Raw genomic sequence first — 7,181 nt, forward strand, 5'->3', positions numbered from 1 at the left:
TCTCCCCGTGGTGCCCTAGGTCTTGGAGATGGTGATCACCGGAATTTGGATCCCCGAGGTGAGCTCCCCTCTCCCTCTCCCTCTCTCTCTTCCCCTCCCCCTCCCCTTTCTTCTTCCCTGCGCACCCCCTGCCCCATCGCGCCCCCCGGCGACCCCCTGCCCCGTCGCGCGCCTCTCCCTGGCGGTCCCTGCTCCCGTCGTGCGCCCCCCGGTGACCCCCTGCCCCCGTCGTGCCCCTCGTGGCGACCCCGCTCGGCGGCAGCCCGTGCCCGGCGGCGGCTCGCCCCGTGCGGCCCTCTGCGCCGCGCCCCTGCGGCCCCGCGCGCCCTGCGCCCCCGGTGGCTCGGCCCCCGCGCCGCGCCCCTGCGTCCCGCACGCCCGGCCCCGCGCCCCGGTGTCCCGGTGGCTCACCCCACAGCCAGTGGCCCCGCGCGCCCCGTGCTCTGGCGGCGGCTCGGCCCCGTGGCCCCCGCGTCTGCGCTTCTGCGCGTACGCGCCCTATGGCGGCTCGTTCTCGTGCCCTCGCGCCTGCGTGCCCCGCGACCCCGCGCTCGCGTGCCCCCGGCGCGCGCGGCGTGTTCGCGCACGCGCGACTGTAGTGGCGCGACGTTTGACTTTCAGCTTAATCCTTTTTCAATTTTAGTTTAGTCGATGTGCAGCGTCGCGCGCTTCATCGCTTGACGATTCATTTTAAATTCATCTTTATTAATGAGCTATGTCGCGCACTTCGTCGCGCGACGTTTCGTTTTAAATTCAGTTCAGTTGACGTATGCCGTCGTGCGTTTCGTCACGCGACGCTTAACGTCTCTTTATAATTAATGCAAGTGTCTCGTTGCGCGCTCCATCGCGCGACGAGTCATTTATTTCTTAATTCAATTTAAGTGTTGTGTCGCGCGTCTCACCGCGCGACAATCCTTTCAATTTACCTTTATCTGCTTATAATAATTAAATATGGAACATGACTTTATCTTATGCTAAACGCGATGGCTAAATTAATACTATTATGGTTAAACGAGTAGTTTAATTTATAATCGTGTAACGTGATCGCTCTTCGACCGTAGTCTCGACCGTTACTTTCTCTTTCTCGCTTAGTCGTAAGTGTGAGCCCTGCGTCGAACGTCTGTTTAATTATTGCATTCCATTGTATGGTGTACTGTTCTTTTGTATTAAATGTGTGGAATGTATGTTTGAACTTGTATAGATAACGGTCAGTTGGTGGAGTCCGATGGAGTTGCAGGTGAAGACCCTGAGCAGCAGTCGGTTGGTGAAGGCAAGTGTCCCTTGACCCATCTATGTCCTACTAATTCTTATAATTCACTTTCCGCATTTACACATTTATACCTAAGGATTGACTAGCTTTTGTCTATCTTGTCCTTGTTTACCTATTCTAGTTGGGTTATTATGGTTTAGCTTTATGCTAGCGCTTCACATTAATCAATGAACATGATGAGATTATCCATGATATGTTGTTTTCCCTTTTGATTATGATGATGGTACTTGTGGCTCTTAAGGGGACTCAAGCTATTTCTCGAGTGCCTCTCCGTAAGGACCTGTTCATTGGATGACTGCCCGGGAAAACAGTGCAACCATGAGGGTGGAGTGGGATGCCCTTAGCTGAGTAATTAGAGGAACTGGGGTGTAGTTCGCTTCGCCGTCGTGCCGTTAATGGGGCTCGGTGTATGCGGCTCGCTCTGCCAAGGTTGGTTCGCCCCCTTGGGGAGGAGTTCGGTGCATTTAGAAACCTAACGGGCGGTTACAGCCCCAGGAAATCTTTGTAAAGGCTACGTAGTGAGACCCTGCCTATTCACCTTAGTAGTGTTTAAGGGTTTGATCGGCCCGAGGCAAGAGGGAATCATAGCTTGTGGGTAAAGTGCGCAATCTCTGCAGAGTGTTATGAAACTGATATATCAGTCGTGCTCGCGGTTATGAGCGGCCAAGGGAGCTCCATTGATTAGAGATACTTGATTAGAGATGTATGGTTTACAGGTGGTGATGAGAATGATGGTTTTGATTATGCTTATGGTACTGGTAAGTGGTATTCTTTCCGTTTGGAAAGGGTACATCGGGTTAATAACTTGGGTTAATGCTAAAACCTGGCTTTCTACTAGTAATAATAATCTGGCCAACTAAAAGCAACTGCTTGACTTAACTCCACATAAAGCTAGTCCACTACAGCCAAACAGGACATTTTGCTGAGTATGTTGATGTGTACTCACCCTTGCTTTACACACCAAACCCCCCCAGGTTGTCAGCGTTGCAACCACTGCTCAGGTGAAGATGAAGTCGTGGAGGAGGACTTTTAGGAGTTTCAAGAGTACGATGAGTTCTAGGCGTGGGTTAGCGGCAAACCCCCAGTCGGCTGCCTGTGTAGGTCGTGCGTGTGTATCTACGTTTCTTTTCCGCACTTTGATTATTGTTAAAGACTATGTGGATGTCTCAGACATCATGATGTAATCGACTATTATACCCTCTTTGATGTCATTATTTGAGCACTGTGTGATGATGTCCAGTTATGTAACTATTGTGTACGTGAATTGCTGATCCTGGCACGTATATGGTTCGCATTCGGTTTGCCTTCTAAAACCGGGTGTGACACTTTGGCATTTCCCACTCACTCAAAAGGGGTCATACCTTAAAAGCTATATGCTCCTGAACTAAATCTCTAGTGCAAATGTAACTGCAAACAGCATTAAAGGGCACTAAGCAGGCTTGAGCTTCTTCTGTCTCTAGAACAATTGGCCTCTTGTGCCGAAGCGGGACATAATGGGCCTCTGGATAATCCCCTTAGTATCTTCCCTCTTATTCAAATCGTCTTTCACGTAAAATCATTATTTCATCCACGAACCTGGACATTTGCCTCGAAAAGTCGGAACAAGACATCGAGCGTCCGATCGGTATAAGAAGGTGTAGCAACTAAAGTTATTGTGGTACTGTTCTTTCTCAGTTGCTTGGCCCGATTTTAAGAGGGCACGGTCGAGCAGCTCGTTAACCTAATCAGCTACCCCTAAGGCCACTCGCTCATCGTTCCATTCGTTTTCCTCTCGCTCTCGCTCTCGCTCTCGCTGGGCTTGCACTGGTCGTGCTTGTCGTGCTAGTCTAGTACGATTGGACACATCCAATGTCGTGCTCATTTTTAAGCCAGACAGCCAGCACAGCATGGATAGCTATTTGGATCTAGCCATGCCATATTTAATCGGATCGTACTTTAACAGGCCTAGGTCGAACTGGGTTGTGCCGCTCGTTTGGAAAAAAGTCTTTTGTGACAAAAAAAATAAGCGAGCGTACATAGGTAAATCTGCGGCTCTGAGCAGCAGGTGGCACTGGACCCAAACGGGCGGGCGAATAGCATGGCCATGGAGGATAGCGTGGCTACATCTTGACCGGCAGAACAGTAACGAGTAGCATCATAGATGATCCGTATGTAGAAAAAAATTGTCGTGCTTGCCATGCTAGTCCAGTATGATTGGACATATCTAGTGTCGTGCTCGTTTTTAAGCTAGACAGCTAGCACGACATGGATAGTTATTTGGATCTAGTCATGCCGTATTTAACCGGATCGTACTTTAAGGGGCCTAGATCGAACTAGGCTATGCCGCCAGTTTGAAAAAAAAAAGAATCTTTTATGACAAAAAACAAGCGGAGATATGAAGGTAAATCTGAGCAGTATGTGGCACTGGACCCAAACGGTGGGCGGATAGCACGGCCATGGAGGATAGCCTCGTTACATCTTGCTCGGGGAACAGTAACAGGTAGCATCATGGATCGGTAAAAAACATTATCTAAAGAAGACTAACTTAGCAATAATTTATAAGGTTAATCGAATGTAATAAAGTTAATCGTTAAGGCTAACAGGACATAATAAAGTTACTGGTAAAATGTGGAGGTGGAATGCAGCGAAAAATAAAAAGACGTCGACAGCAGGATTCGAACCTGCGCAGGCAGAGCCCAACAGATTTCGAGTCTGTCTCCTTAACCACTCGGACATATCGACCAATTGATGATGTTCAACTTTTCATAGTGTTTATAAAAGGGTGTCACTCTTTTCATATCTTATTGTTTACGTGTTTTTTTTTTTTGCCATCAGCCGGCGGAACTCAGGAGGGTTTGCAAACATCTTTAATAGAACTGTAATAATAACCCTAAAAGACAAGGAAATAATACCAACCATCGTAAATTAAAATAACAGAATTTGTTCCTTGTTGATCATCATTTCTCAAGCTATATAGTCACGTTTAAACAAAACCTGCCAGCTTGCTTGCCTCTGAGACCCACATCAGATCAGAGGAAGATTGGCGAAACTACATCCAAAACTCAGAAGAAAGGGGATAAAGTGTGACATCATCATTTCTTCTGCCTGCTCGACACATTCAGCTGCTGGAGATTGAGCAGCAGGTCGTTGGAGTCCAGAAACACCTTGTTGGCAGAGGCCGAAATCGCGTGTGAGATCTCCCTTGCAGCTTCGATCTGCCTCAGCGCAAGGAAGGCAGGATTGTTCGCTATGGCTTGACCAATCAGCTCCGCACAATAACATCAACAAGGATACTAGTACAATCTAGGAATAAATTCGATTTTGTGATTTTACTGCCGGCTCCGCTTCACACGACAAATTTAAAATAACACGATGGCTCCGCTTCACAAGGCAAATTGAAAATAACATGAGGGCACTCAGCAATAGACCTTATGATGCAACCAAAATCATTGAAATAATTACTTAATAGTGAGCCGGTTTCTTACCTGAGCCCTAATAATTGCACTTCTCTTATCTTGCTCAGCTTTCTCAACAATAAACTTAGCACGCTCAGCTTGCTTCTTGTGCAGCAACCTGCTTGGCTTCAATGGCATGAGTAAACTCCCTCCCGAAGCTTAGGCTTGTGATGGAGACATCATCAAGAGCAATGTTGGAGAATCTAGCCCTCTCGGTCAGTATCTTCCTAATCTCCCTACTCACAGCCTGAAATTGGTGGCGGAAAAGAGTAAACAGAATTGCTATTAAGTAGTTACTAGCAACTTCATACGTTCAATCGTACCTCTCTCTGTGTGATCAACTGACTTGACTAGCATTGTATTGAGCAACAACAGCTTTCAGTGTTTCATGGATGATTGAAGGCAAAACTCTCTCATTGTAGTTCTCACCCAGAGTTCTGTAGATATGTGGTAGCCTCTGGCATAGACCTTGTGAGAACACGGAGACCGATTTTCACCTGTCAACGTAAAGAACAGAAGAGATAAGTATCTCAAAATATTAAATGAATTTCTGTGATCCAAATCAACATATAAAAAAACTTCACATAGCACCACATGGAAGAAAATAAGTTGCCTGACTAATGATACTCCCTCCATTCTAAATTATGAATCGTTTTGGCTTTTCTACATACATTCCTTTTGTTGTATATATACTGTATAGGCATACCGTATATCTAAATGCACAGCAAAAGCTGTGTCTACAAAATCCAAGACATCATATAATTTGAAACGGAGGGAATAGCTTTTATTACTGAATAAATGTATACTATTTCATTAACTACAGTAACAGAGACTAGTAAAATCTTAAATTACATATAAGAACCAAATTCTAGCATTCTGTAGAGTATGATAAATATACTGAAGAACAATTCATCATCATATAAAAAGGAGCGTTCGAATACAGATAATAATACTCCAGGAGAAAAAGTTAACTAGAATAAATGCAGGTAAATGAGCATGATAATTCCTCTCTTCATGTGACTGAACTTTCGATACAGTACGAGAAGGCGGGTCCTTACCGTGGTGCACCCACACCTCATAGCCTGTCATATAACCGTTCTTACAAAGATCTATCGACATAGTACTATTGTCAAAGAAATAAATATTTCGACACTTGCTACAAGGGCACCTATCATCGGTTCCAGTCTCTGACCGAGCAAAAGCGCTGTCGAGAAACGCATCAGTCTTGGCAACCCACTCACTTGATAGAGCACCTCTTTTCTTCCAACCTTCATACATCCATCGACGATCCTCCTCCATACATCCATCGACGATCCTCCTCCATGAAGTAACTTGATTACATTTACTTGATTAGTTAAGTAAATCACCCCTATATCTACAGGAAAGGATAAATAAATTACGTAGTTCAACTAATAAACTACCACTAAGTAAACTAAAACAATGTCACGAGTTCAACTAATAAACTACCACAATATATATATACGAAATAACATATAATATATATGAAATAATATTGTCACGAGTGCCAAATTATATAAAATAACCTTATTTCCGAGGACATAATAAAAACCCTCGGAAATTAAAAATTTAAATTATGTAAACACCACTAAGTAAACTAAAACAAATTAAATTTATTACATAATCAAATTTCAGCCATCAGACATAACAAGCTAAACAATATTAACCATACAAAAATTATAATACTGAAAAAAGATAACTAGAAAACAATATATACATTGACAAAATTAAAATACTCACTTATCGGCTTGACGACGGGACGGTGGTCAGCATGGGCGGGGCGGGGGATGAGTCGGGGCCGCCGGCGTCGGGACAGGTGCCGGGGCTGCGGTGGTGGGCGCATGGGTGCGCGCGGCGGGCACGGGCACGGGTGTTGGCGGCGGTGGCGGATGAAGCAGGCGACGGCGGCAGCGACGGCGGTAGCGCGGCAGAGAATGATCGATGTGGAAATGAAACGACGCGCGGTGCCTGGTCCGCGTTAAAATATATTATGTCCGACGGCTATCGGTTCGGCCGTCGGACGTAACCTTATGTCCGACGACTTCTCTGACAGTCGTCGGACATAAGACACTATTTTCGAGGGCCAGCAGAGGCCGTCGGATATAAGCTTATGTTCGACGGTCTCGTATGTAGCCGTCGGATGTGCGTCGTTTTACTGCACTGCATGTACTAAAAAGATGTTATTTAAGTGTTTTGCTTATTTGTGCCACGATACATTTGGTCTCCAGGTTACGTACTTCTGTTATAGCTAGGGGCTGTTTGCTTGGGTGGTTCATTTTTTCTTAGCTTTGTTTGAGTTCCCTGCTATTAGTGTGATTTGTTAAATCAAGTTTTGGAACAAATCAATGGTCAAATGGGAACCTATTATAGAATCATAAAATCTATTATTGTGCAAAACTTAGTGCTTCTCGTCCCTGCTGTTGCTTACAGGATTCTTGCTTATATCCAGGTCATACTCT

The 7,181-nt window shown here is 45.4% G+C and overlaps 1 non-coding gene and 1 pseudogene across 1 annotated transcript; both read right to left on the bottom strand.

Annotated features, from left to right (window-relative positions):
- Window positions 1-3,909: 3,909 nt before the first annotated feature.
- On the bottom strand, window positions 3,910-3,991 carry TRNAS-CGA (transfer RNA serine (anticodon CGA)). Its single transcript has one exon. It is a non-coding gene; the product is annotated as a tRNA-Ser (tRNA).
- Window positions 3,992-4,341: 350 nt separating this feature from the next.
- LOC103633797 (prohibitin-2, mitochondrial-like) lies at window positions 4,342-5,823 on the bottom strand (annotated as a pseudogene).
- Window positions 5,824-7,181: the final 1,358 nt, after the last annotated feature.

Source organism: Zea mays, chromosome 7 (genome assembly GCF_902167145.1).
Source record: "Zea mays cultivar B73 chromosome 7, Zm-B73-REFERENCE-NAM-5.0, whole genome shotgun sequence".
Lineage (NCBI taxonomy): Eukaryota > Viridiplantae > Streptophyta > Magnoliopsida > Poales > Poaceae > Zea > Zea mays.